The 26,228-nt window shown below is 44.1% G+C and overlaps 1 pseudogene; it reads left to right on the top strand.

Moving 5' to 3' along the window:
- The first annotated feature begins 19,664 nt into the window (after positions 1-19,664).
- LOC129491002 (large ribosomal subunit protein uL22-like) lies at positions 19,665-20,237 on the top strand (annotated as a pseudogene).
- Positions 20,238-26,228: the final 5,991 nt, after the last annotated feature.

Genomic DNA, 26,228 nt, shown 5'->3' with positions numbered 1-26,228 from the left:
CTAATAGCCATGTTCAGAATGACTGTTTTCCAGAAACCACTCTTTCATGGCTGAAATATGAAAAGAAGTCAAAGTTTTCTAAGGACTCCATTGCAAGGCAGTTGCAGGGCGAGAGTGGATTTCACAGGCATCTTAATTCCTGGCAGTAATGGCTGAGGGCTGTCTTGGAGACCAGAAGTGGCAGGCAAGAATTCTCTTAACAAAAGAGAGGCAGGGGAATTATTTATTCAAATGCCCTGATAGAAGAAGGCCTAATCAAAGACACCATAGAAAACAAGCCACAGGCAGATAGGGAATATTTGGAACATGAGAGTGTCAAAAGGATCCAGGCTTTTGCTAAAGGAAAGGAAATGACTAGGGGGGATGGCCTTTTTATAATTGAGCAGAGCTATGTGCCAAGGGTTGGGGATTATTCAAAGTGCAAACACCTTTATTATCCTGGTCCTCCCACCCCCATCACAAATGAAGTAAGAATCATTAGAATCAGTGCCAGATTCTGACTGAAAATAGAGGTCTTCAGAAGTTGGCAAATTCCACATGCAAGACTGGCACAAGTGACAATGAACTTGCTCTTGGCCACGGCAGTTGATGACACAATTTTGCATAATTAGAACACCTTTGGAAGTAGGGGGTAAAAAAGGACCCTCCAATCTGGAATTGACTGATTTACATAAACATTAGTGTGATTAGTGGTTTCAACTCTTAAGGTACTTCCTTGTCATTCACATTCTAATTGATAATAAATAGGGCAGAATGCCAAGGGGAGCAACACTGATGGTGCTTAGTGCCATAGAAAATTGCCCACAAGTCCGTGGGGAAGTCTGCAAAGTAGGAGTTTCTAGGTTACCAAAGTCATCTTCTTTTCTTGTGCTTTCCATTCTTTCCTAGAGAAAATTAAATTCTAGAACAGTTAATTTAAAAGTCAAGAAATTTCATTATCAGAATAATGCATTAAGTGTGTCCGCTATCTATTGCTGCCTAATAAATCACCCAAAAGCATAGTGACTTAACAACAGTCATTTTTAACCTCTCCCAGTTTCCGCGGGTCAGGCATTCAGAGAGGGCTCAGTGGGGAGATTCTGGTTTGGAGTCCCCCAAGTGGTTGTCAGAAGAAAGGCTGGAGCCAGAACAGCAGAGGGGCTGAAGAAGCTGCAGTCTTGCTAGGCACCTCGATCTTCACAGGTGCTCTCTCCATGTGGTCTCTCTATAAGAGCTAGTTTGAGCCTCTTCACTGTATGGCAGCCTCAGAGTAGTGAAATGCTCCAGTGCAAATATTTCAGCTCCCAACACAGCAGCTGCATCAACTTTCATGACCTGGCCTCAGAAGTTTCTGTTGGTTACAAGGGAGTTACAAGCCCACTTAGATTCAAGAGAAGGGGAATTTGATGTGACTTCTTAATAGAGAATGGTGATATTCTAGAGGGGCAATGTGGGGTAAGAGATATCACTGTGGCCATCTCTTGAAAATACAATATGCCATCAGGTGTAAATAACTGATGATCATAATCTTTTAAGGAAATATCTGTATTTTAAGAAAATAATATATTAACCCAAGCAAATCTTTAAACTAGTAGAATAGGTATTGAAGAACCTGTGTCGACTGCCTTCAATCCCTTCTTCTCATTCTCATTACCTTTTTTTTTTGAGATGGAGTTTCGCTCTTGTTGCCCAGGCTGGAGTGCAATGGCACTATCTTGGCTCACCACAATCTCCGCCTCCCGGGTTCAAGTGATTCTCCTGCCTCAGACTCCCGAGTAGCTGGGATTACAGGCATGTGCCACCACACCAGGATAATTTTGTATTTTTAGTGGAGACGGGGTTTCTCCATGTTGCTCAGGCTGGTCTCGAACTCCTGACCTCAAATGATCTGCCTGCCTCAGCCTCCCAAAGTGCTGGGATTACAGGCATGAGCCACTGTGCTCGGCCACCTCTGATTCTTTAGACTAGAACAATTGGATGTAATATAAGTCTCCTAGGGCTGCCATAACAAAGTACCACAGACTGAGAGACTTAAGCAATAGAAATGTATTGTCCCACAGCTCTGGAGGCTTCAAATCCGAGATCCAGGTGCTGTCAGGGTTGCTTCTTTCTAATGTTGTGAGAGAAGCCATGTCTATCCCTTATCTTCTGTGGTTTACTTGTAATCTTTGGCATTCTTTGTTCTGCAAAATCATCTCCCTGATCTCTGCCTTCATCTTCACAGGGTGTACTCCCGGAATGTGTACATCTGTGTCCAAATTTTCCCTTTTTATAAAAACACCAGTCATATCAGATGAGGGGCCCAGCCTAGTTCAGTATAATCTCAACGCAACTAATTACATCTGCAATGGCCCTATTTACAAGTAAGGTCACATTCTGAGGTACTAGGGTTTTAGGACTTCAACATAATGATTTTTAAAGGGACCCAATGTCACCCATTACATGCCTCTTGTTTTCTGAAGGAAGAAGCTTCTTTTGATATGGTTTCTGGGAGCATGAATTGGAATAGGTAAAATTTTCCAATTTTATATCTGTCTTTTCCTTTTCATGACACTTGACATTCTCTCCAGCCTCCTAAATATCTTCTTTACATTTTAAGTAAAGGTTTTCATTAAGGTGATTAATGTCATTAGAGTAGTTTAGGATTAAATGTTCCTTTAATTAAAATGTAATTATCAAATGTTGGTTATGGGGCCTCATCCCTTCCCAAACTTTCCATAATGCCCCTAGTTATATAACTTCAGGTTGCACGGGATTTTTTTTTTTTTTTTTTTAATGACTATCCCCTCGTAACCTGGGATTCATCTATGCAGCAACCTAGTTTAGTAAAGAGGCTTAAATAGCAATTTATTGACTTTGGAGATTTGAGATTGTTCTCTCTCAATTTATTTCCTTTGAATATTTATAGAAAAAAAAAGCACAACCAACTGCTCACTGGGGAAGCCACAAATACTTGGTTTTCCTGCCCTGGCACTTATCTTGTACTTGATGTTTTCAAAATACCAACTACTCATTAGATAGCCGGTTCCCACTACATCTTTGTGAAATGTGAGAATTCTTGCCATTTTCAGTAAAGGAAATTGAAGCAGAAAGCACCAAGGTGACCTGCGCAAGGTGACAGAACAAATCAGAAGCAGACCCAGGTGGCTGCATTTTATGAACTAAAAGTTTGTCCTGTGTAAACCCAGAGACAAGCTGTCACAGCCTTATCCCTTTCTCCTCTTCCCGAAAGCCAAATGCCCACTTTTCCCCTTGCTCTGCAGTCCTTGGAGGAGCAGCACACAGGCAGGAGTGAGCAGACACCAAGCACACAAGGACCATGGCCAGCAGATGCCCACTGGGAGCAGGCATGTTGTCAGTGCTTGTAAAGCTCCCTGGAGACCTCAGAAATCTTAACGCGAACTTTTGGGACATGAAACCCTGAGTCAGAAGATGGGACTCCAAAGCAATCTCTTTTGTACTACAGGGTGGTAAGATCTGGGAAATTTGGGTCACATGAACAATAATGAAAAAGATGTGGAAGGTATTCCTTCTGGTCCTAAACTATAATCCTCTTGATCATAGGATCTGTTAGAAACAAGATCCCTGAAATCCTTTGGTCTAGTCTTAAGCCAGGAGGCATTAATAGCAAACTTTAAGGACTTTCCTTAACTCTAGGAAGACACTACAAGAAAGAATCATAGGCATTAATGTGGCTGCCTCCCCAGAAATGCTGGGAGGCACTAGATCACCTTTCAGTGTTTGCAAAGTTCTCATTTTTTTTTCCTCTGGTGAAAAAAGATTGCATATGATTGGCTGGTCCTATACTTGAGTGAGGGAGAATTCAATGGGATGGAAATTATCTTATTTAAGGTGCTCACTCAGACCAGCATTTTATACTTAGGCAGGTCATTGAAGCAAAATTCATCCTCAAAATCACATTCTCCACTCCTGATACCAAGCTTCTCTTTCCCTAATTTTTTCTTTACTCATTTACTTTTTTGTTTATTCCTTTTTTTATTTTTTTGAGATAGAGTCGTTCTCTGTTGCCCAGGCTGGAGTGCAGCAGTGCAATCTTGGCTCACTGCAACCTCTGCCTCCCGAATTCAAGCGATTCTCCTGCCTCAGCCTCCCGAGTAGCTGGAATTACAGGCGTGCCACCACGCCCGGTTAATTTTTATATGTTTAGTAGAGACGGGGGTTTTACCATGTTGGCCAGGCTGGTCTTGAACTCCTGACCTCAAGTGATCCACCCGCCTCGGCCTCCCAAAGTGCTGGGATTACAGGCGTGAGCCACCGAGCCCAGCCTACTCATTTGCTTTAAAGCTGGGATTGGTCTTTCACTCAGCAGAGGCGTAGCTGGTGAGGTGTGTTTTGCTTTGGTAATATGATTCTCATGTGGAGTAAAAGACAAAGTGGACATCTTTTCGGGCAAGAATATAATAAGTTGAAGCTTGTCTTTTTCACATCAAAATGCCATCTTGGTCCTGCACCCCTAAATCCTAGGCATAAAGATCAAAGTTTTTAGGTTTATTTGCATAGTCAAAACTAAGAAACTCATCCTATTTCTCATTTAATCTTGGCCGTTAGGAATCTCAGTCAAATTTAGTGCTCAGTTTCACTATGCATTCTTAGTTTAAGTTTTCAAGCATAAACTGTCTCAGTTCAGGCTGCAATGACAGAATACCATCAACTGAGTGGCATAAGCAGTAAGCATTTATTTCTCTCAATTCTGGAAGCTAGAAAGTGTAAGATCAAATTATTAGAATATTTAGTGTGTGGTGAGGGCCATTCCCTGGCTCCTAGAGAGCTGTCCTCTTACTGTGTCTTCATATGGCAGAATGAGAGCTAGAGAATTCTCCGGGTCTCTTTTATAAGGACACTAATCTTATTCATAGCATTCCAACATTGCGACTGACTTACCTCCCTAATGCCCCATCTCCCACTTCTGTCACTTTGGAGGGTTAGAATCTCAATCTACGAATTTTGCGGGACACAAACATTTAGCCCATAACAAAAACTTTTACATACACAACTTTTATTATGATCCGTGTCTGAATGACTTTATTTGTAAGGGTTGTTTTAAACTACAAGCTGCCTTAAGTCTTTTTAAAAAACAATTTAAGAATGGTATTAATAATAAAATATATTTTTTAAATCAGTATAACATTCAACAATGAGAATGTCCTTAAAAATCAGTTAGTTTTGTCCACAGGTTGATCAGGAAACACTGAAGAATGACAATCAGTTCTGGTATTCACCCAGGGCACACCCATCCTGCCACACTGGAAGTTAAGATATTGAACTTTCTGTATGAGTTGTTTTAAAGCTGCTGCCCTAAAGGACATGAACAGACACTTCTCAAAATAAAACATTAATGCGGCCAACAAACATTAAAAAAAAGCTCAGGCTGGGTGCGGTGGCTCACGCCTGTAATCCCAGCACTTTCGAAGGCCGAGGCGGGTGGATCACGAGGTCAGGAGTTCAAGACCAGTCTGGCCAAGATGGTGAAACCCCGTCTCTATTAAGAATACAAAAATTAGCTGGGTGTGGTGGCAGGCACCTGTAATCCCAGCTACTCAAGAGGCTGAGGCAGGAGAATCGCTTGAACCCGAGGGAGGGGGGCTCAGAGGTTGCAGTGAGCCGAGATTGTGCCACTGTACTCCAGCCTGGGCAACAGAGCAAGACTCCGTCTCAAAAAAAAAAAAAAAAAAAAGCTCAACATCACTGATCATCAGAGAAATGCAAATCAAAACCAAAATGAGATACCATCTCACACCAGTTAGAATGGCAATTATTAAACAGTTAAGAAACTGCAGATGTTGGCAAAGTTGTGGAGAAAACGGAACGCTTTTACACTGTTGGTGGGAATGCAAATTAGTTCAACCATGGTGAAAGACAGTGTGGCGATTCCTCAAAGATCTAGAAGCAGAAATACCATTTGACCCAGCAATCTTATTACCGGGTATATACCCAAAGGAATATAAATCATTCTATTATAAAGATACATATATATTCATATATAAAGATGTATGTTCATTGCAACACTGTTTACAATAGCAAAGGCATGGAATCAACCCAAATGTGCATCAACAATAGACTGGATAAAGAAAATGTGGTACGTATACACCATGGAATACTATGCAGCCATAACAAGGAATCAGATCATGTCCTTTGCAGGGACATGGTTGGAGCTGGAGGCTGTTATCCTCAGCAAACTAACATAGGAACAGAAAACCAAACACCACATGTTCTCACTTATAAGTGGGAGCTGAACAATGAGAACAGAGGGAGGGGAACAACACACACTGGGGCCTGTTGGGTGGGGGTTGGGGAGAGGGAAAGCATCAGGAAGAATAGCTAATGGGTGCTGGGCTTAATAATACCTGAGTGATGGTTTGTTCTGTGTAGCAAACCACCATGGCACACGTTTACCTATGTAAACTGCACATCCTGCATATGTACCCTAGAACTTAAAATAAAAGTTTAAGGGGAAAAAAGGCTGCTGCCTGAGCCTCCAAAGTACCTTCCACAGCCACTTAACTCCACCCCTTGCCTGAGACCACTTCCTCATCCATCCTCCCAGGATGCAGTAACCAAAGAGGACCTAAAAGACCAGCTCCAGGCTATGACCAGTAGCCACTCTCACAGATCAGTGCTTTAGCCATTCTGATTTTTAAGTATAACACTCCCCCTTAGAGGGAACTTTTTGCTATTTTTGCTTCCTGTTATTGCAAACAATAGCTTTGCTTATTTTTTTTTTTTTTTTTTTTTTGAGACGGAGTCTCACTCTGTCGCCCAGGCTGGAGTGCAGTGGCGCAGTCTCGGCTCACTGCAAGCTCCGCCTCCCGGGTTCACGCCATTCTCCCGTCTCAGCCTCTCCGAGTAGCTGGGACTACAGGCGCCCGCCACCACGCCCGGCTAATTTTTTGTAGTTTTAGTAGAGACGGGGTTTCACCGTGGTCTCGATCTCCTGACCTCGTGATCCGCCCGCCTCGGCCTCCCAAAGTGCTGGGATTACAAGCGTGAGCCACCGCGCCCAGCCTAGCTTTGCTTATTGATAAAAGTTCTGGGTAGTGGCAAAGAATACAGACCCTGAAGCTGGGCTGCTTGGATACAGCCTCGTTCATCCTCATCTAGTCCCTGTGACCTCGGTGAGTTCTATGTCTTCTGTATACCTCCTTTCTTTGTGAGTTGAAGGTAAGAGTGGTATCCACCTTGCAGGATTGTTGAGAGGAGTAGCCGAGTGAATCGATGTAAAGCAGTTAGAGCAGTGCCTGTTTCAAGCACAGTGTGTTAGCCATTATGATTGAGCATCTACTACGTGCCAGACACAATACGAAATGCTTTGTGTTTGTTATATAACTCGCAAGCACTCTATCGAGTAGGTATTGTCATCCCTAGTTTAAAGAGACTAAATCTCAGGGCAGTTGAGATGTGTTCAAAGTTACAGTGCCAGCGACGGACGGAGCAGATGTAAATTCCTACCTCTTTGACCCAAAGGCCATGCTTCCTCTCTGCCCTAGGTTCTTCTCTGGTGGAAGTGGCACCTTGCAGCAAAGAAGAAAGAGGAGATGGCTGGCTGCTCACAGGTATCTGGTGACGGCTGAGTAAGTGAAGATGCTCAGTGGAGACACAGACCTCACGGAAGTGGGGTGGCAGATGAAGCTCCCCTCTACCTCTTCTGCTTCTGTTTAGAACAAAATTCTCCCATCACCCAGGCTGAAAGCCTGGCAGTCATCCTGCCCCTCCCCCTCCTCACTCCCAGATGAAGTCACCAAGTGCCCTGGTTCTGCTCATGTGATGTCTCCTACCTTCCTGCCATTCCATCCATGCCTGTGCTAACACTCCACTGCAAGTTCTCATTACATCACGTCTAGATCATTTCAAAAGCCTCTCAACTAGTCTCCCAGCCCCCGGGCCTCAGTCTTCACTCCCAAAACCACCACGTTATTCCTAAAGACAGTGCTGCCATCACTTGATTTCACCATTCAAAACCTTCCAATGACTACTCAGTGTCTACCCAACACAGTGAAGCTTTTTAGACAGACATTCAAGCTCCTTCATTTAATTCTAATCTTCATTTCCAAATTGCTCTCTCGGGACTCCCAGTAAGAATCCTGTGATTTAGCCAGGATTATTTACTTGTTATTCCTTAATTGTGCTATTTCTTTCCTACCTCCAAGCCTTACCCACTCCACTCCCCATGGCTGCACAGTGCCTTCCTGTCTTCTAAATCCTGTAGGTCCATCATGACCCAACTTGGCCCCATCCCCGTTCTGATACCTCCCGTGACCACTCTGGGGGACTGGAACCTCCCCGTATCTGAGTGATATCACTTACTTGGCACTTCACCTCCACTGCCTTATGTTATGAATTTGCTTTTTATTTGAATATGCTCTGCTTTCTCAGTTACACTTTCAATGTCTTACAGCCAGAGGGGGAAGGAGATGATGGCAGGAGGGCTCTGACATGGGAAGGCTGTGGGACAGACTGGTGGGCAGGCTTTTGGGCTCAGAAATCAGGCAAGCAGGGTTTGAATCACAGCTCTGCTCTAACTAGGCACTCTTTGCCAAGATATCTCATCTCTCAATGTTCTCATTCATACAATGGGGATAATGATTGTTCCTACCGTGTAGAGCTGTTGTGAGGATTAAATGAGTTAATACGTGAAGAACGCTTGCCCAGAGCCCGGCACACAGATAAAGTTTAATTACTATTGGTTATCATTGTTTTCACTATCAGACAAGAAGAAAGGGTTTATGATATGCTAGACACCATATACACGACCTTATTTAATTTATATAGCAACCTGATGAGGTAATAGGGTCATGCTCATTTTAGAGATGAGAAAACTGAAGTTTGGAGGTTTGATCACATGGCTAATAATTCAGCCTAAACTCAGTGCTCTCTGGGTCCAAAGACCATTGCTTTCCACAAAGTTAATCCACGAAGTTCCTGAGATTGGGGGAAATGGCTTGTACTTCTTTATAATTCCTTCAGTATCTCATAGATTGCACAAAAAATTGCTGCTGAATGGCTGGGAGATTTCTTAGAAGATCTCAGCAACAAGTCCTTCATGCTGCTGTGGGTCAAGATTGCGATCTGCCTACCACGATTTCCTTTCTGTCTCTCTAAATAATCCCAGTATTTAGCTGGGCACATAACTGCCTAAAACAGGGATCAGCCATTCTGTACAGACAGAGTCAAATGCAGTACATAATTTCGGTTTTGTAAGCCATATGTTCTCATTAGAACACTCAGCTTTGGCATGGTAGTGCAAAAGCAGCCATAGACAACATGTACATGAATGAGTGTGGCTGAGTTCCCAAAACCTTTATTTACAAAAACAGATTTGTCCTGTGGACTATAGTTTGCCGACCCTTCCCCTAGAGTGCAGACACCACTGGCTGCCTCAAATAAAGATGCCCGTGAAGGTTAATTTTATGTGTCATCTTGGATGAACCACAGTGTGCCTAGATATTTGTTTAAACATTATTATGAGTGTTTCTGTGAGAGTACTTTTAGATGACATTAACATTTAAATTGATGGACTTTGAGTAAAGCAGACTGTCCTCCATAATGTAGGTGAACCTCATCCAATCAGTTGAAAACCTGAATAGACCAAAAAGAAAAGAATAGATCATAAAGCCTGAATAAAATAGAATATTTTATCTTCCTCCCCTGAGGAGATAATTCTCCAGCAGCCTGCCTTCAGACTTCATCTGCAGCACTGACTCTTTCTTATTCTACAGAGGACTAGAACTAGGACACCAGCCTTTCCTGGGTCTCCAGCCTGCCTGTTCACCCTGCAGATTTTAGATTTGCTAACTTCTGTAATAATGTGAGCCAATTCCTTATCATCTTTATACACACACACACACACACACACACACACACACACACACACACACACATATCCATTGGTTCTGTTTCTCTGGGGGAACCCTGACTAATACAATGCTATTTCCCAGCTGCCCTTGTGCAAGATGTGTCCATGTGACTATGTTCTGGGCAGCAGAATGTAAGTGGCAATGCTGCGTGATAACGTCCAAGAAATTTCCTTAAAGGATAGAAGGCATATGCTCTTTAGCCTGTCATCCCCCCTCACCCATCCTGCTGTTTGGAAGGCAGATGTGATGACTGAAGGGCTTCTGTAGGCTGTGATACAGCCACAAAGCAGAAGCCCAGAGCAGCCTGAGCTGCTTACACTGTCAGAGGCCTTCGAACCAAAGTGACTCCATCTTGAATAAGGGCTGGGTAAAATGAAGATGAAACCTACAGGACCGCATTCCCAGGAGGTTAGGCATTCTTAGTCACAGGATGAAATGGGAGGTCAGTAGAGCTCATGTCACAAGATACAGGTCACAAAGACTCTTCTGATAAAACAGAATGCGGTAAAGAAGCCAGCCAAAACCCACTAAAACCAAGATGGCAACAAAAGTGACTTCTGATGGTCCCCGCTGCTCATTATATGCTAATTATAATGCATTAGCATGCTAAAAGACACTCCCACCAGTGCCAGGACAGTTTACAAATGCCAGGGCAATGTCCAGAAGTTATCCTATATAGTCTAAAAAGGGGAAGAACCCTCAGTTCCGGAAATTGCCTGCCCCTTTTTTGGAAAACTCATGATTAAGTCACCTCTTGTTTAGCATGTGATCAAGAAATAACCATAAAAGTAGCCAACCGGCAGCCCTCAGGGCAGCTCTGTCTATGGAGTAGCCATTATTTTGTTTCTTTACTTCTCTAATAAACTTGCTTTCACTTTACTTGGTGGACTCGCCCTGAATTCGTTCTTGTGCAAGATCCAAGAACCCACTCTTGGGGTCTGCATCAGGACCCCTTTCTTGTGACAATACCAGGACTTTTATAAGAGCAAGAAATACAGCCCAGTCTTATTTAAGCCATATTTAATGTTCCCATTGCAGCTTAACTTAATCCTAACAGGTACCATTCCTGCCAGTCTGGTGCTAGAAATAGTAGCACTTCTCTTTGGTGGCCATGAAGAAATTCATTTATAGTATTTTACAAAAATTATATTAAGAGAGAATAACCCAATTTAAATCTTTCCCACGATCTGTTGTCTCTTTAGAGTCAGCAGGAGGACATGAGATTGAAGCATGAGAGAGAGAGAGACAGAGAAACAGAAATAGATTCTTTCTAAATGGATAGGGAGAGGGGCAGAGCCAGATCAAACTCAGAGACTCTAGGCTGACACAACTGATAATACCCTGGGGACACTGAGGTGGGGGTTGGGTGTGGGAAGTGGTGAGGGCTTCACTGCTGGCACTGTTCTCATCAGAGAATGATGTAGCTGGCATCAGAAATGGATGTTTCCAGCTGTGTAGACCTTAAGCCCAGCCTTAGGTCAGAAATACGGCTGGAGCGGACTACGGATTTTTTTTTGGTCATAATTCAGCCATCTGCATTAAATCATGACCTTGATCTATCCTTTGTGCATCTTCACCTTAAAAGTAAATAAAAGGGAAAAAGAAATACAGTAAGTAAATGGCCAAATCAGTAGCCCAACACCTCTCACCCTACCTTCTTCTTACTTGCTGGAGTAGCTTATTCTTTCTATGGAGTTGAGAATTCTAGCTATTCACATTTTGAGCTCCCTTGAGGCTAGGACATAGATATAAGACCTGATTTTGTCCAATTTACCTGCAAAGTCTGCTGACTGTCTTATGAGAAATTCCTTTCTCACTGGATGTGATCTTGTTACCATGTGATGCCTGGAACTGCCGCAGCCACCTTATAAGTGTGAGGGAGACATGGCAGACATATTGAGGAATACAGAGTCAAGAGATGGAAAATATCTGGATTCTTGATGACGTCCCTGACCTTAAAATGTTAGACTGCATCCAGGCTTATTGCTATGTGAAATCATAGATGTCTTTATTGTTTAACTATTTTTGTTTAGTTATTCTGTTACTTGAGGCCAAAAGCATCCTTACTGATGCAGTGGCCAAAAGCATTTTAGCATTCTAAGCTGTAACATCCTATATTTACAGGCCACCTTAGTCCAAACAAATACTCACCCTTGTTAGCATGTTACTGCTCCATTTTCCGATTGGAAAGTATGCTCTATCCACTTACTGGAAGATGATGCAGCTAGGTCATCTGAGTTTGAAACCTGGCTTTACCTGTATGACCTGAGGAAATTACTTAACTACTCTGTGCCTCAACTTCCTTATCCATTAAAAGGGAAAAACAATCATCCTACTTCATAGGATTGTACTGAGGATCAAATGGATTGACACACATAAAATACTTAGAACAGTGCCTAGCTCACATCATAATAATAAGTACACACTAGCTTTATTATCATCCTCACTAAGAGTACACCCTTCTGCAGGCTTCCAAGGCAAACTGTTCACCCACATTTTCCTTTGCCAAGTACTCCTGGGAATAGCTGAAATGTGACACAGACTTGGCCAATTCAAGTCTCTTGCTAGCCTGCATACCACCAGATTATCAGAAAAGAAGTTTGGCCAATGGAAAATCTGGAAATACATCTAGAAACCAAAATTCCCTATACTCCCCAAATCCCCTACTTCTGCATGTCTGTCACCCCATGCGTGCTCTGAGATGCAGGTAACAAGGACCCCTCTGGGTTGGTTTCCCACAGGCCTCTGGGATGTGCCCTCCAATGAGACCTTAACCCTGAATGTGTCTCTCATACATCTACAGTCCTAGTGAATAGAAAGGGGAAACCTTACAGATCTTACGTCACTATTACTTTTGACTTTAATACCTGCAATTTCTCCCCCTCTTTAGCTTTTTTGCTGGTCCAAGAATCTCTTCTAGTCTCCTCTTGAGACACCCGTTTTCTCATCATCCCAGTATCGTACATGGCTTGTCTGGCTGCCATCCTCCCTGGACTGCAGAGGCTGTTCAGCTCCTTACGTTTGAATTGCGCTTGTCAATCCAGGCCAGTTTTCAGCAAATGCTTCTGTATAGCTCGTCTGTAGAGCCCTTGGCAGCTTCCAAAATATTTTAGCCCAAGTTATTTAATCCTCATAAAAATCTTGTATGGTGCATGTTTTTATTCCAAGCCAGGCTCTTCGGGGCTTTTTGCTTTCCTGTAGAGATCAGCAGCAAAAAGAGGTGAGATAAACATTTTTCATTTTCTTTCCTATACCGATCTAAGGTGCTAAGGACCTTGTCTGCAGTTACCTCAGCAGTGAGTATTCTGGCAGATAGAAAGCAAAGACCTTTCAGAAATCAGCTGAAGTCTACCTGAAACTCGAGGACTTGGCTTTGGAAGGAAAAACAACCAACTGGTACTTCTCTGGATAAAAAGATCTGGTTCTGACGTCTAACTGGTGATTCAATCTAGAATCAGGTGACAGGGAGGAAGAAGGCTCTACAAATTAGCTGACTTAAGTGCTTCCTGATGTTAAATCTTTTGCCATTTCTATGAGTCCAAAGAAGCACAATACTTGGATCTCTTCGGATTAAATCTGCTCTGTTGATTTGTTCATCAGTGTGCCTCTCAAACATCTGCATTGGCAACAACCTTCTCAGGACATGGCCCATCTGAGAAGCTCTGGTGGGTGCGGGCTGGAAGGAGGAGCTGCAGGCCTCTGCACGTGGGCTGGGACCAGACAGCTCTGCCACCTCACTGTCTGTCTGTGCTGCCAAACTCATGGAAAAGTTCCTTTCATTTCTCACATTTTATTCAGTGCCAGCTTGGGAGGCCTGCAGAGGGTTCAGAGGCCCAGCTATTGTGCTAACCGGAGCACTATAAGTGACAAATGCTGTTTTTTCCTTTTTATCTCTTTCTTTCTGCCTTCCAGGAAGATTTAAACAACAATAACAACAACAACAAAACCAAAGAACTCGCTTTTTACTTTCAAGCACACCCTGTTCCTTCACAAGAAAAAAAGCCCACAGAGCAACCCCATAAAGTCTCTATTCAGCACTCTTTGTTGGGTTTTGGCTCAGGGTTCAGCTAACTCATTCCCAGAGCACACAGCAGCAGGGGAGGTGGGCTTCACAGTAGAGAACAGTAAAAAGATCTGCTCCAGATTTCCTGAGGATTCCAGAATGCATTGGAAAACCAGTGTTTCTGGCTGAGTGGCATGGAGCACAGCAGTGACTTCATTACCAATTTCACCCCCTTAAATTGGAGCTTGCCCACGTCAGGGCTGGCCAGGCACTCCAACCCATTCCTGCCTATACACATCCCCCCTCTGAAAGGGCTTCCTTGGGGGAAACTGGGCATCTTCCTTCGCCATCCCTTGAACAGGCTTTTGTAGGTGGCTTTTGCATTCGTGATTCCTACCTTGGAAGGAGATACCTAAGCCATCCTTCTGGCTGCTCAGGGCAAACACTTTGGCATCACCCTGGACTCCCCTTTCTCACGCCCCACTTCCAATACACTAGCTTAGCTGGTCAGCTCCACATTCAAACTTATTCAGGATGTATCAGTCAGGGTTCAACGAGAGAACCTGAACCAGTAGGAGAGTCGTATTAAGAGGAATTGCCCTACATATGTTACCAGTTGGGGGTGTCCAGGTTCTTGGCATCTTGAACGAAGAACTGGACAGAACACACAAACAAACCAAGCAAAGAATGAAGCAACAAAAGCAGAGATTTATTAAAAATGAAAGTACAGTCCGGGCGCGGTGGCTCACGCTTGTAATCCCAGCACTTTGGGAGGCCGAGGCGGGCGGATCACGAGGTCAGGAGATCGAGACCACGGTGAAACCCCGTCTCTACTAAAAATACAAAAAATTAGCCGGGCGTGGTGGTGGGCGCCTGTAGTCCCAGCTACTCGGAGAGGCTGAGGCAGGAGAATGGCGTGAACCTGGGAGGCGGAGCTTGCAGTGAGCTGAGATCGCGCCACTGCACTCCAGCCTGGGCGACAGAGCGAGACTCCGTCTCAAAAAAAAAAAAAAAAAAAAATGAAAGTACACTCCACGGTGTGGGAGCGGCTGAGCATAGGGGCTTAAAAGCCCGGTTACAGAATTTTCTGGGGTTTAAATACTGTCTAGAGGTTTCCATTGGTTACTTGGTATACGCCCTATGTAAATGAAGAGGCTAAAGTGAGGTTACAAAGTTATTTATTTGGTGTACATGCTATGTAAATGACCAGTATGGTTCCTGTCATAGCTGAAGTGTTTCCATTTGATTTAGTTCTAGGAAGCCCTGAGGTTCCCTGCCTCCAGGCCCGATTCTCCTGCCTCACATAATCATGGGGCTGGTTAGGCGAGTGGGAAATCCACAGGGCAGGCTGTCAGAAAGGGCAGGTTGGAACTCCTGGGCATGAGCGGAATTACCATCCACAGGCAGAATTTCTTCATCAGGGAACCCTCAGCTCCTCTAGGGCCTTTCAGTGGATTGGATCAGGCCCACCTTCAATCTAGGATTACCTCCCTGGCTGAAAGTCAGTTGATTAGGGACTTTAATCATGTCCGTAAAATATCTTCACAGCAACACCCAGATTAGTGTTTGATTGGATAACTGAGGACTGTAGCTCAGCCAACTTGACACCTAAAACCTATTGTCACCTTATCTAGCCTTGACTCTTCCAGAGTCACCCCCCATCTTGGTCGAAACTACCATTATTTCTCCCCTGAATTATCGTGTTAGCCTCTACACCAGCTTCCTGCTTCTTGCCCTATCCTCCCTGGCCTTCCTCCTCCCACCCCCAGCTATTTTCAACAGAGCAACTAGACTGACACATTCTCGGCTGCAGAGTGAGCAGTTGCTCCATTGCTCAAAGCCCTTGTGGTGGACAGAATGATGGTTCCTCAAAGATGTTCACATCCTAATCCTTGGAACCTGTGAATATGTTACCTCACATAGATAGCAAAGGGGACTTTGTACATGTGATTAGGGTATGGACTTTGAGATGAGGAGAGTATTCTGGATTATCCAGGTGAGCCCATCTAATCACATGAATCGTCAGCAGCAGAAGAGGAAGACAGAAGAATGGGTCAGAGGAATGTGACATGAAAAGAGCCTGACCCTCCACTGCTGGCTTTGAAAATGAAGGAAGGGAACCACAAGCCAACTACAAGGGAAAGGGGACCTCAGTTCTACGACTGCATGGCCCTAAAGTCTGTGAACAAACCTAATGAGCAGGAAACAGATTCCCATCTAAAGCTCCCAGTGAGGAAGCAGGCCTGTTAGCAGCTTGATTTTAGCCTGGTGAGACCTGTGTTGGACTTATGGTCTATAGAACTGTAAGATAACATATTTGTGGGTTTGTTTTGTTTTGTTTTGTTTTGTTTTGAGACAGAGCCTTGCTTTGTCGCCCAGGCTGGAGTGCAGTGGCTCAATCTCGGCTCACTGCAACCTCCACCTCCTGAGTTCAAGTGATTCTTCTGCCTCAGCCTCCTGAGTAGCTGAGATTATAGGCACCCACCACCACACCTGGCTAATTTTTGTATTTTTCGTAGAGATAGGGTTTCACCATGTTCGTCAGGCTGGTCTCGAACTCCTGACCTCGTGATCCGCCCCCGCCTTGGCCTCCCAAAGTGCTGGATTACAGGCGTGAGCCACTGCGCCCAGCCTTGTGTTGTTTAAACCACTAAATTCATGGTAGTCTGTTATGGCAGCAAATGAATACAGCCCTTCAATGACTTCCCATCCCATTCAGAGTAAAAGCCAAGCTCCTCAGCATCTCCGCCTGCTCCTTTATGACTCCATTTCCTACCACTCTCCGTAACTCACGCCCTCACCCCTGCTCCACTCCCCTACATCAGCTCCCGGGCTTGAACTAGAGTGAAGCTAGTGAGTACTCGCTTCAAGATGCCAAAACCTCAGTAGTCAAGATCAGTAATATTTTAATGCAATATCAAAATTAATGTGAAAAAAATCCATGATATACAAATCATAAAAATTTGAAAGAAAGACAAGATTCAACCCTGCACTTGCTCAACTTGCCTCCTCTGTCTCCCTCTAATTCCAGGCCTGATCCTTGCTGCTCTCAAACTTCCAGCCACACTCTAGTGGCATCACTTTTCTGGTTGGTTTTACCCCAGATATCTGTAAAGCTTCCTCCCTCATCTGCTTGGGTTTTTGCTCAAATGTTGCCTTCTTAATGAGTCCTCCCTGGCCATTTATTTAAAATCTCAGAGTGCCCTCATGTATTAGTCCATTCTCACGCTGCTGTAAAGAACTACCTAAGACTGGGTAATTTATGAAGAAATTATCAAGGTTTAATTGATTCACAGTTCAGCATGGCTAGGGAGGCTTCAGGAAACTTACAAACGTGGTGGAAGGGGAAGCAAACACGTCCTTCTTCACATGGCAACGGCAGGAGAAGTGCCAAGCAAAAGAGGAAAAGCCCCTTATAAAACCATCAGATCTCGTGAGAACTCACTCACTATCATGAGAACAGCATGGGGGTAACTGCCCCCATGATTCAATTACCTCCCACTGGGTCCCTCCCATGACACTTGAGGATTATGGAAACTACAATTCAAGATGAGATTTGAGTGGGGACGTGGCCAAGCCTTATCACCCCACCAGCACTCCCTGACCCCTTCTTGCTTCGTATTTCCCCAAAGTACTTAACATATCTAACATATTTACTACTTTTTGTTCACTGCTGTACACTAGGACATAACAGTATGTGGCATGTAGTAGGTGTTCAATAAGCATTTGTTGTAGGAATGAAGGAAGGGAGGAAGGGAAGAAGGAAAGGAGAAGGAAGAGAGGAAGAAGGGAAAGTAAGAGGGGGAGGCCTCTGCCAATGGGGCAACAGAGCATATGTATGCAAGCAAGGGAGAACTTTCCCACTGGTTTATTGAAGCTGAAAATCCCTGAAGAGCTGCAGTAAATTTCAGTCTGTCTGTTTAAGAAAACATTAATTTATAAGCAGGGTTATTTTTTCCTCTCCCAAAGGGGAAAATGCCACCAAGAGCCAGTGTGTTCTATCAGATTAATTAGCAGATTTGGATTAGCTATGTGCTTTCTTTTCTAGGAAATTAGCTAAACTATGTTTCCACCGAAACTGGAAATGTTTGACCTCCTGGCAGTTTGTCCAAAATCCTTTGAAGTAAAGTGTCTGCAACTCTGTGTTTAATAATGCTTGGAGATTTTATTCTTTTCTAGTTCTCCCTCAACAATTAAAAATTCCATTCTGATGATCTCATCACTTTAATTTTTCTTTTTTCTTTCTTTTTTTTTTTAGATGGAGTCTCGCTCTGTCACCCGGGCTGGAGTGCAGTGGCACAATCTTGGCTCACTGCAACCTCCATCTCCTGGGTTCAGCAATTCTCCTGCCTCAGCCTCCTGAGTAGTTGGGATCACAGACATCCACCACACCAGGCTAATTTTTGTATTTTTAGTAGACACTGGGTTTTACCATGTTTACCATTTTGGCCAGGCTGGTCTTGAACTCTTGACCTCAGGTGATCCACTCACCTTGGCCTCCCAAAGTGCTAGGATTACAGGGGTGAGTCCCCATGCCCAGCCACCTCCCTTTAATTTTTTATGAGTGGATTCCAACAAAGCTATTGTTAAAAATCTGTGGAAATTTGTACCATAGATAAATAGAATTTTCTGTGGTAATAACAAGAAACATTTTAATAGATATATTTTAGTATTGATTGGGATGGAAAATAGGCCCAAGTGTTACCAGAATTCATTGACTAACACCCATGTGATGCAGGGGTTGACTTGAATACATGAGTTGGAATGTAAGCAGAGTGAAGTTCAGGTGCATACTAAATTATGTGGATTGTGAGCCAGGGTGGCCAATGTGGGCATGTGCAGGGCAATGAAGCAGTGGAGCCAGGTTAGGGGAGAGAAAGGAGAGGTGCAAAGGGAGGAGGAGTAGGAGGAGAGAGAGAAACTCAGAGAAGAATATGAGAGAATAGCCTCCTGTTCTTAGATAGAGGAGGAAGAAATATAATGAAATGAAACAGCAACTGTAGTAGGAGTTAGAAAAACTGGAGCCAAACCTGGAAAATCTTTGGGTTAAATCTATGCTTGGCTTCTTACTCACTGTGCCCCCTTGTCCAAGACACTTTACTTCTCTGATCCTTGATTCCCTCAGAAATGTGTAGTACTGTTTGGGGAGGCTAACAGTGACACTGACAATGATGCTCTGGCATGATGAGTCCAGGGTGGTGGTGTAGGAAGGAGGAAAGCTGATCCAGCCTGGCCATCTGAACTGTGCATGAATGAGCTCAACTCTCAGCTTGTGGTTGGTGCCTACTTTTGCAATTTGACAAATGAAAAAAAAAGATTGCCATCATGCAGATGATGATAGTCTTTTTGCAGATGCATATTATGCATGGAACAATCACAAATCACAGTGCACACACAATTTGTGGGTCACTTTTGCAGATAATATTATATCGTTGGCATTTTTATTGTTTGTAATTGCCCTTGTAAAGATTTTAATTGCACTCTGTGTGTGTGAGAATGTGTGTGTGTGAGTGTGTGTGTGTGTGTGTGAACCCCTATAATATAGTGGCTATTGAGTCAGGATCTGGTTTGAATTTTAACTCCACCACTTACTGTCTTGCTGTCTGACACTCAACCTCACCCATGCCTCATATTCCTCACAGAAGATAACAGAACTTGCTTCAAAGGACAACTGAGATAACTAAAGGCAGTAATGCGTGCAAAGAACAGAGGATAGTGTTTGGTAGCAAGCCCTCAATAAAATATTGGCTCTTATTATTACAAAGTTTTACAGTTTGTAATAATTTTAACATGCTCTTTCCCTAAGCAGCCTGAGGTAATCTGTGAAAATGGTTCACTATTCACGTGACCTGGAGAACCCCACAAAATCATGCAAATCAAGAGGTTCCAACCTTCATGTTCACTTTAAGAACACTTGTGAAAGGCCATCAAGGGTATGCATATATGAAAAGCCACGAAGTATCTGAAAGATATCATTTTACAGAAACAGTGCGTACCATTCTGACGTTACAATGGTGGAGTTAGCAGGTGCACCCAGGCCAAGCAGTGGGGCTGGACACAAGGTCAGTGGCCCCAAAAGAGTGCTGAATTTTTGGTGCACATGCTTAAAAATGCAGAGAATAATGCTGAACTCCAGGGTTTAGATGTAAATTCTCTGGTCATTGAGCATAACCAAATAAACAAAGCACCTAAGATGTGCCGCTGGACCTACAGAGCTCATTGTTGGATTAACCCATACAGGAGCTCCCCCTACCATACAGAGAAGATCCTTACTGAAAAGGAACAGATTGTTCCTAAACCAGAAAAGGAGGTTACCCAGAAGAAAAAGATATCCCAGAAGAAACTGAAGAAACAAAAACTTATGGCACAGGAGTAAATTCAGCATTAAAATAAATGCAATTAAAAGGAAAAATAATAATAATAATATGAACAATACAGAATTGGGAAAATTCTCCATAATTTCATCCACACCACTCAAGATCCTCACTACAACTGTTTGGTGTGTATTTCTCCTCTCCCCCCACCTCCACACTTTTATTTTTATGCATTTACTAGCCCTTTATATTATTATTCTATTTTCTTTTTTAACCACAAACCAAAAACAACAAAAGAATATTATACATACCACCTTTAAGTTGTTATTTTCATGGCAATGTTTGTAGATTTAAACCTTTCTTTTCAGTGGTCGCATGAAATTTCATTCCATATATTGATGACAGCAGCAGCCCATCTGGAGCCGCTGCTGCAAAGACACTGGCTGCAGCTGGGGAGGCGTGGCTGGGGCTGTTCACTCCGCAGAGGTGGTGGGAGCTGGGAACAGGCCAGACCCCCACCCCCTTCTGAGTTGGTGGGGTGGGAACTCCACACTCACAGGCATAAATGCAGCCGCCCAGCTGCAGCTGTGGACCAGGACATCCCTGTGCTCTTGGGGGCCTGGGAAGCCCCCCTGCCCCCAGACTTGGAAGTGCCTGCTCCCACTGTCTGGCTTCTCCCCACTCCTGGGACCTACTCCAATTCTGGAACAAAGTTGTGGCCAAGCCTAGGTGCAGTCAAGACCCAGCTGGGTGCATGTATGCTTGGGGCAATACTAACACGCCAGCCCTCTGCCACCCCAGTCCCCTCTGGACTTTGGGCACCAAAGAGCATGGGAGGGAGGCCAAGGTGAGGGCTGAAGGTGGCTCAGCTCAGGCCTGCCGGCACCCCTTGGCATGAACAGCCTGAGTGCCATGAGCAGCAGCAGGAGGCAGACAGGCTCCTGGGCAGAAAATGGTGGGTCTCCAGTGAAACCCCACCTTCAAGGCAGGGATGGCCAGAAGCCTGGGGGCTGGGCTGCCAGTTCCATGGACCCAAGTGAAAACTTATGGTGTTTTTTTCCGGGCCCACCCAGGACTACCCATGGACCAATTGGCACATACTTCCTCCCTTCTGAAGACCATAAAAACCCAGAACTCAGCCAGACTCACAGAGAAAACTGGACAAACTGCCTGTAAAGAGGAGCTAACCACTCTGGGTCTCCTCTCTACTGAGGGCTGCAGAGACAATGGGGGACCTGCCTGCGGGAAAGAGCTACCCACTTTGGGTCTCCTGAGAGCCGTACTGCCACTCAATAAAGCACTCCTTCACCTTGCTCATCCTCCAGTTGTCCATTTACCTCATTCTTCCTGGATGTGGGACAAGAACTCAGGACCCACCAAATGGCAGAACTGAAAGAGCTGTAACACAAACAGGCCTGAAACACATCATCCCCCACTTGCCCACGTTGCAGGCAACAAGAAGAAGAGAAGAGGTGTGGTCCTTCAGGGAGCCCAGACTTAGAGGCTCCCTGAGCCAGGGCTGTGACACCGTCTTCGGGGTTTTGTGGTTCCTGGTGTCTCCAAGCTTCTGAGCACCACCATGTTCTCCAGTGCCTGCAGTGGAAACTACTTTTGGTATCCCTGGTCCAGCCACAGCCTGGCACAGAGCCAGTGCCTGTGCCGATGCCTGGGGCTGCCTGCCCTGCCACAGCTGGCATGCCTGGCTGTGCACATGGCCAGACCCCGTGCTTGCTCACACACCCCTTGGTGTACCTGGCTCGCCCTTGGCAGGCATGGGATCCAGGCTGGTAGCACAAGCCAAAAGCAGCCTTCCGGGCTCAGTGAGTGGAACAAGCCCAGTGGGCCTCAGCAAAACTCAGGCAAAGGTGCCACCAACCACAGAGGTTTCCAGTTGACAAGGTGATGCCCCAAGGATCCTGTGAAAATATGGAGGTAGTTTATTTAACCATTCCTATATTGAAGGACATTGGTTTATTTTTAATTTTTTTCACTAGTACAAACAGCACTGTAAAGAATATAAATTGCGTATATTGCTATCAATTTACAAAAGTGTTTCTATAGAAGTGGACATCATGGGAGGGGAGGTTCCAAGATAGCCAAATAGGAACAGCTCCAGTCTACAGCTCCCAGCGTGAGCAACACAGAAGATGGGTGATTTCAGCATTTCCAACTGAGGTAACGGGTTCATCTCACTAGGGCTTATCAGACAGTGGGTGCAGGACAGTGGGTGCAGCCCACCGAGCATGAGCCAAAGCAGGGTGAGGCATCGCCTCACCTGGGAAGCACAAGGGATCAGGGAATTCCCTTTCCTAGCCAAGGGAAGCTGAGACAGATGGCACCTGGAAAATCAGGTCACTCCCACCCTAATACTGCACATTTGCAAGGGTCTTAGCAAACAGCACACCAGAAGATTATACCCCATGCCTGGCTCAGAGGGCCCCACGCCCACAGAGCCTCACTCATTGCTAGCACAGCAGTCTGAGATTGAACTGCAAGGCTGCAGCAAGGCTGGGGGAGGGGCTCCCGCCATTTCTGAGGCTTGAGTAGGTAAACAAAGTGGCTGGGAAGCTTCAACTGGGTGAAGCTCAAGGAGGCCTGCCTGCCTCTGTAGACTCCACCTCTGGGGGCAGGGTAAAGCTGAACAAAAGGCAGCAGAAACTTCTGCAGACTTAAATGTCCCTGTATGACAGCTTTGAAGAAAGTAGTGGTTCTCCCAGCATGGAGTCTGGGACCTGAGAATGGACAGACTGCCTCCTCAAGTGGGTCCCTGACCCCCAAGTAGCCTAACTGGGAGAGGCACCTCCCAGTAGGGGCCAACTGACACCTCACACGGCCGGGTGCCCCTCTGAGACAAAGCTTCCAGAGGAACGATCAGGCAGTAACATTTGCTGTTCTGCAATATTCGCTGTTCTGCAGCTTCCGCTGCTGATACCCAGGCAAACAGGGTCTGGAGTGGACCTCCAGCAAACTCCAACAGACCTGCAGCTGAGGGTCCTGACTGTTAGAAGGAAAACTAACAAACAGAAAGGACATCCACACCAAAACCCCATCTGTACATCACCATCATCAAAGACCAAAGGTAGATAAAACCACAAAGATGGGGAGAAACCAGAGCAGAAAAGCTGAAAATTCTAAAAATCAGAGCACCTCTTCTCCTCCAAAGGAACGCAGCTCCTCACCAGCAACAGAACAAAGCTGGACGGAGAATGACTTTGACGAGTTGAGAGAAGAAGGCTTCAGATGATCAAACTTCTCTGAGCTAAAGGGGGATGTTCAAACCCATTGCAAAGGAGCTAAAAACCTTGAAAAAAGATTAGACGAATGGCTAACTAGAATAACCAGTGTAGAGAAGTCCTTAAATGACCTGATGGAGCTCAAAACCATGGTACAAGAACTACATGACGCATGCACAAGCTTCAGTAGCCGATTCAATCAACTGGAAGAAAAGGTATCAATGATTGAAGATCAAATGAATGAAATGAAGTGAGAAGAGAGGTTTAGAGAAAAAAGAGTAAAAAGAAATGAACAAAGCCTCCAAGAAATATGAGACTATGTGAAAAGACCAAATCTACGTCTGATTGGTGTACCTGAAAGTGACAAGGAGAATGGAACCAAGTTGGAAAACACTCTGCAGGATATTATCCAGGAGAACTTCCCCAATCTAGCAAGGCAGGCCAACATTCAGATTCAGGAAATACAGAGAACGCGACAAAGATACTCCTCGAGAAGAGCAACTCCAAGACACATAATTATCAGATTCACCAAAGTTGAAATGAAGGAAAAAATGTTAAGGGCAGCCAGAGAGAAAGGTCGGGTTACGCACAAAGGGAAGCCCATCAGACTCACAGCAGATCTCTCAGCAGAAACTCTACAAGCCAGAAGTGAGTGGGGGCCAATATTCAACATTCATAAAGAAAAGAATTTTCAACCCAGAATTTCATATCCAGCCAAACTAAGCTTCATAAGTGAAGGAGAAATAAAATCCTTTACAGACAAGCAAATGCTGAGAGATTTTGTCACCACCAGGCCTGCCTTGGAATAGTTCCTGAAGGAAGCACTAAACATAGGAAGGAACAACCAGTACCAGCCACTGCAAAAACATGCCAAATTGTAAAGACCATCGAGGCTAGGAAGAAACTGCATCAACTAACAAGCAAAATAACCAGCTAACATCATAATGACAGGATCAAATTCACACTTAACAATATTAACCTTAAATGTAAATGGGCTAAATGCCCCAATTAAAAGACACAGACTGGCAAATTGGATAGTCAAGAGCCATCAGTGTGCTGTATTCAGGAGACCCATCTCACGTGCAGAGACACACATAGCCTCAAAATAAAGGGATGGAGGAAGATCTACCAAGCAAATGGAAAGCAAAAAAAAGCAGAGGTTGCAATCCTACTCTCTGATAAAACAGACTTTAATCCAACAAAGATCAGAAGAGATAAAGAAGGCCGTTACATAATGGTAAAGGGGTCAATTCAACAAGAAGAGTTAACTGTCCTAAATATATATGCACCCAATACAGGAGCACTCAGATTCATAAAGCAAGTCCTTAGAGACCTACAAAGAGACTTAGACTCCCACACAATAATAATGGGAGAATTTAACACCCCACTGTCAACATTAGACAGGTCAATAAGGCAGAATGTTAACAAGGATATTCAGGAATTGAATTCAGCTCTGCACCAAGCAGACCTAATAGAAATCTATAGAACTCTCCACCCCAAATCAACAGAATATACATTCTTCTCAGCACCACATCACACTTATTCCAAAGTTGACCACATAGTTGGAAGTAAAGCACTCCTCAGCAAATGTAAAACAACAGAAATTATAACAAACTGTCTCTCAGACCACAGCGCAATCAAACTAAAACTCAAGATTAAGAAACTCACTCAAAACTGCTCAACTACATGGAAACTGAACAACCTGCTCCTAAATGACTACTGGGTACATAATAAAATGAAGGCAGAAATAAAGATGTTCTTTGAAACCAATGAGAACAAAGACACAACATACCAGAATCTCTGGGACACATTTAAAGCAGTGTGTAGAGGGAAATTTATAGCACTAAATGCCCACAAGAAAGCAGGAAAGATCTAAAATTGACACCCTAACATCACAATTAAAAGAACTAGAGAAGCAAGAGAAAACACATTCAAAAGCTAGCAGAAGGCAAGAAATAACTAAGATCAGAGCAGAACTGAAGGAGATAGAGACACAAAAAACCCTTCAAAAAATCAATGAATCCAGGAGCTGGTTTTTTGAAAAGATCAACAAAATTGATAGACCACTAGCAAGACTAATAAAGAAGAAAAGAGAGAAGAATCAAATAGACCCAATAAAAAATGATAAAGGGGATATCATCACCAATCCCACAGAAATAGAAACTACCATCAGAGAATACTATAAACACCTCTATGCAAATAAACTAGAAAATCTAGAAGAAATGGATAAATTTCTGGATGCATACACCCTCCCAAGACTAAACCAGGAAGAAGTTGAATCCCTGAATAGACCAATAACAGGCTCTAAAATTGAGGCAATAATTAATAGCTTACCAACGAAAAAAAGCCCAGGACCAGATGGATTCACAGCTGAATTCTACCAGAGGTACAAGGAGGAGCTGGTACTATTCCTTCTGAAACTATTCCAACCAATAGAAAAAGAGGGAATCCTCCCTAACTGATTTTATAAGGCCAGCATCATCCTGTTACCAAAGCCTGTCAGAGACACAACAAAAAAAGAGAATTTTAGACCAATATCCCTGATGAGCATCGATGCAAAAATCCTCAATAAAATACTCGCAAACCGAATCCAGCAGCACATCAAAAAGCTTATCCACCATGATCAAGTGGGCTTCATCCCTGGGATGCAAAGCTGGTTCAACATCCACAAATCAATAAATGTAATCCATCATATAAATAGAACCAAAGAAAAAAACCACATGATTATCTCAATAGACGCAGAAAAGGCTTTCAACAAAATTCAACAGCGCTTCATGCTAAAAACGCTCAATAAATTAGGTATTGATGGGACGTATCTCAAAATAAT

Source organism: Symphalangus syndactylus, chromosome 10 (assembly GCF_028878055.3).
Source record: "Symphalangus syndactylus isolate Jambi chromosome 10, NHGRI_mSymSyn1-v2.1_pri, whole genome shotgun sequence".
NCBI classification, from domain to species: domain Eukaryota; kingdom Metazoa; phylum Chordata; class Mammalia; order Primates; family Hylobatidae; genus Symphalangus; species Symphalangus syndactylus.
Note: the sequence above shows the minus strand (reverse complement) of the source record. Positions and strands in the feature narration are given on the sequence as shown.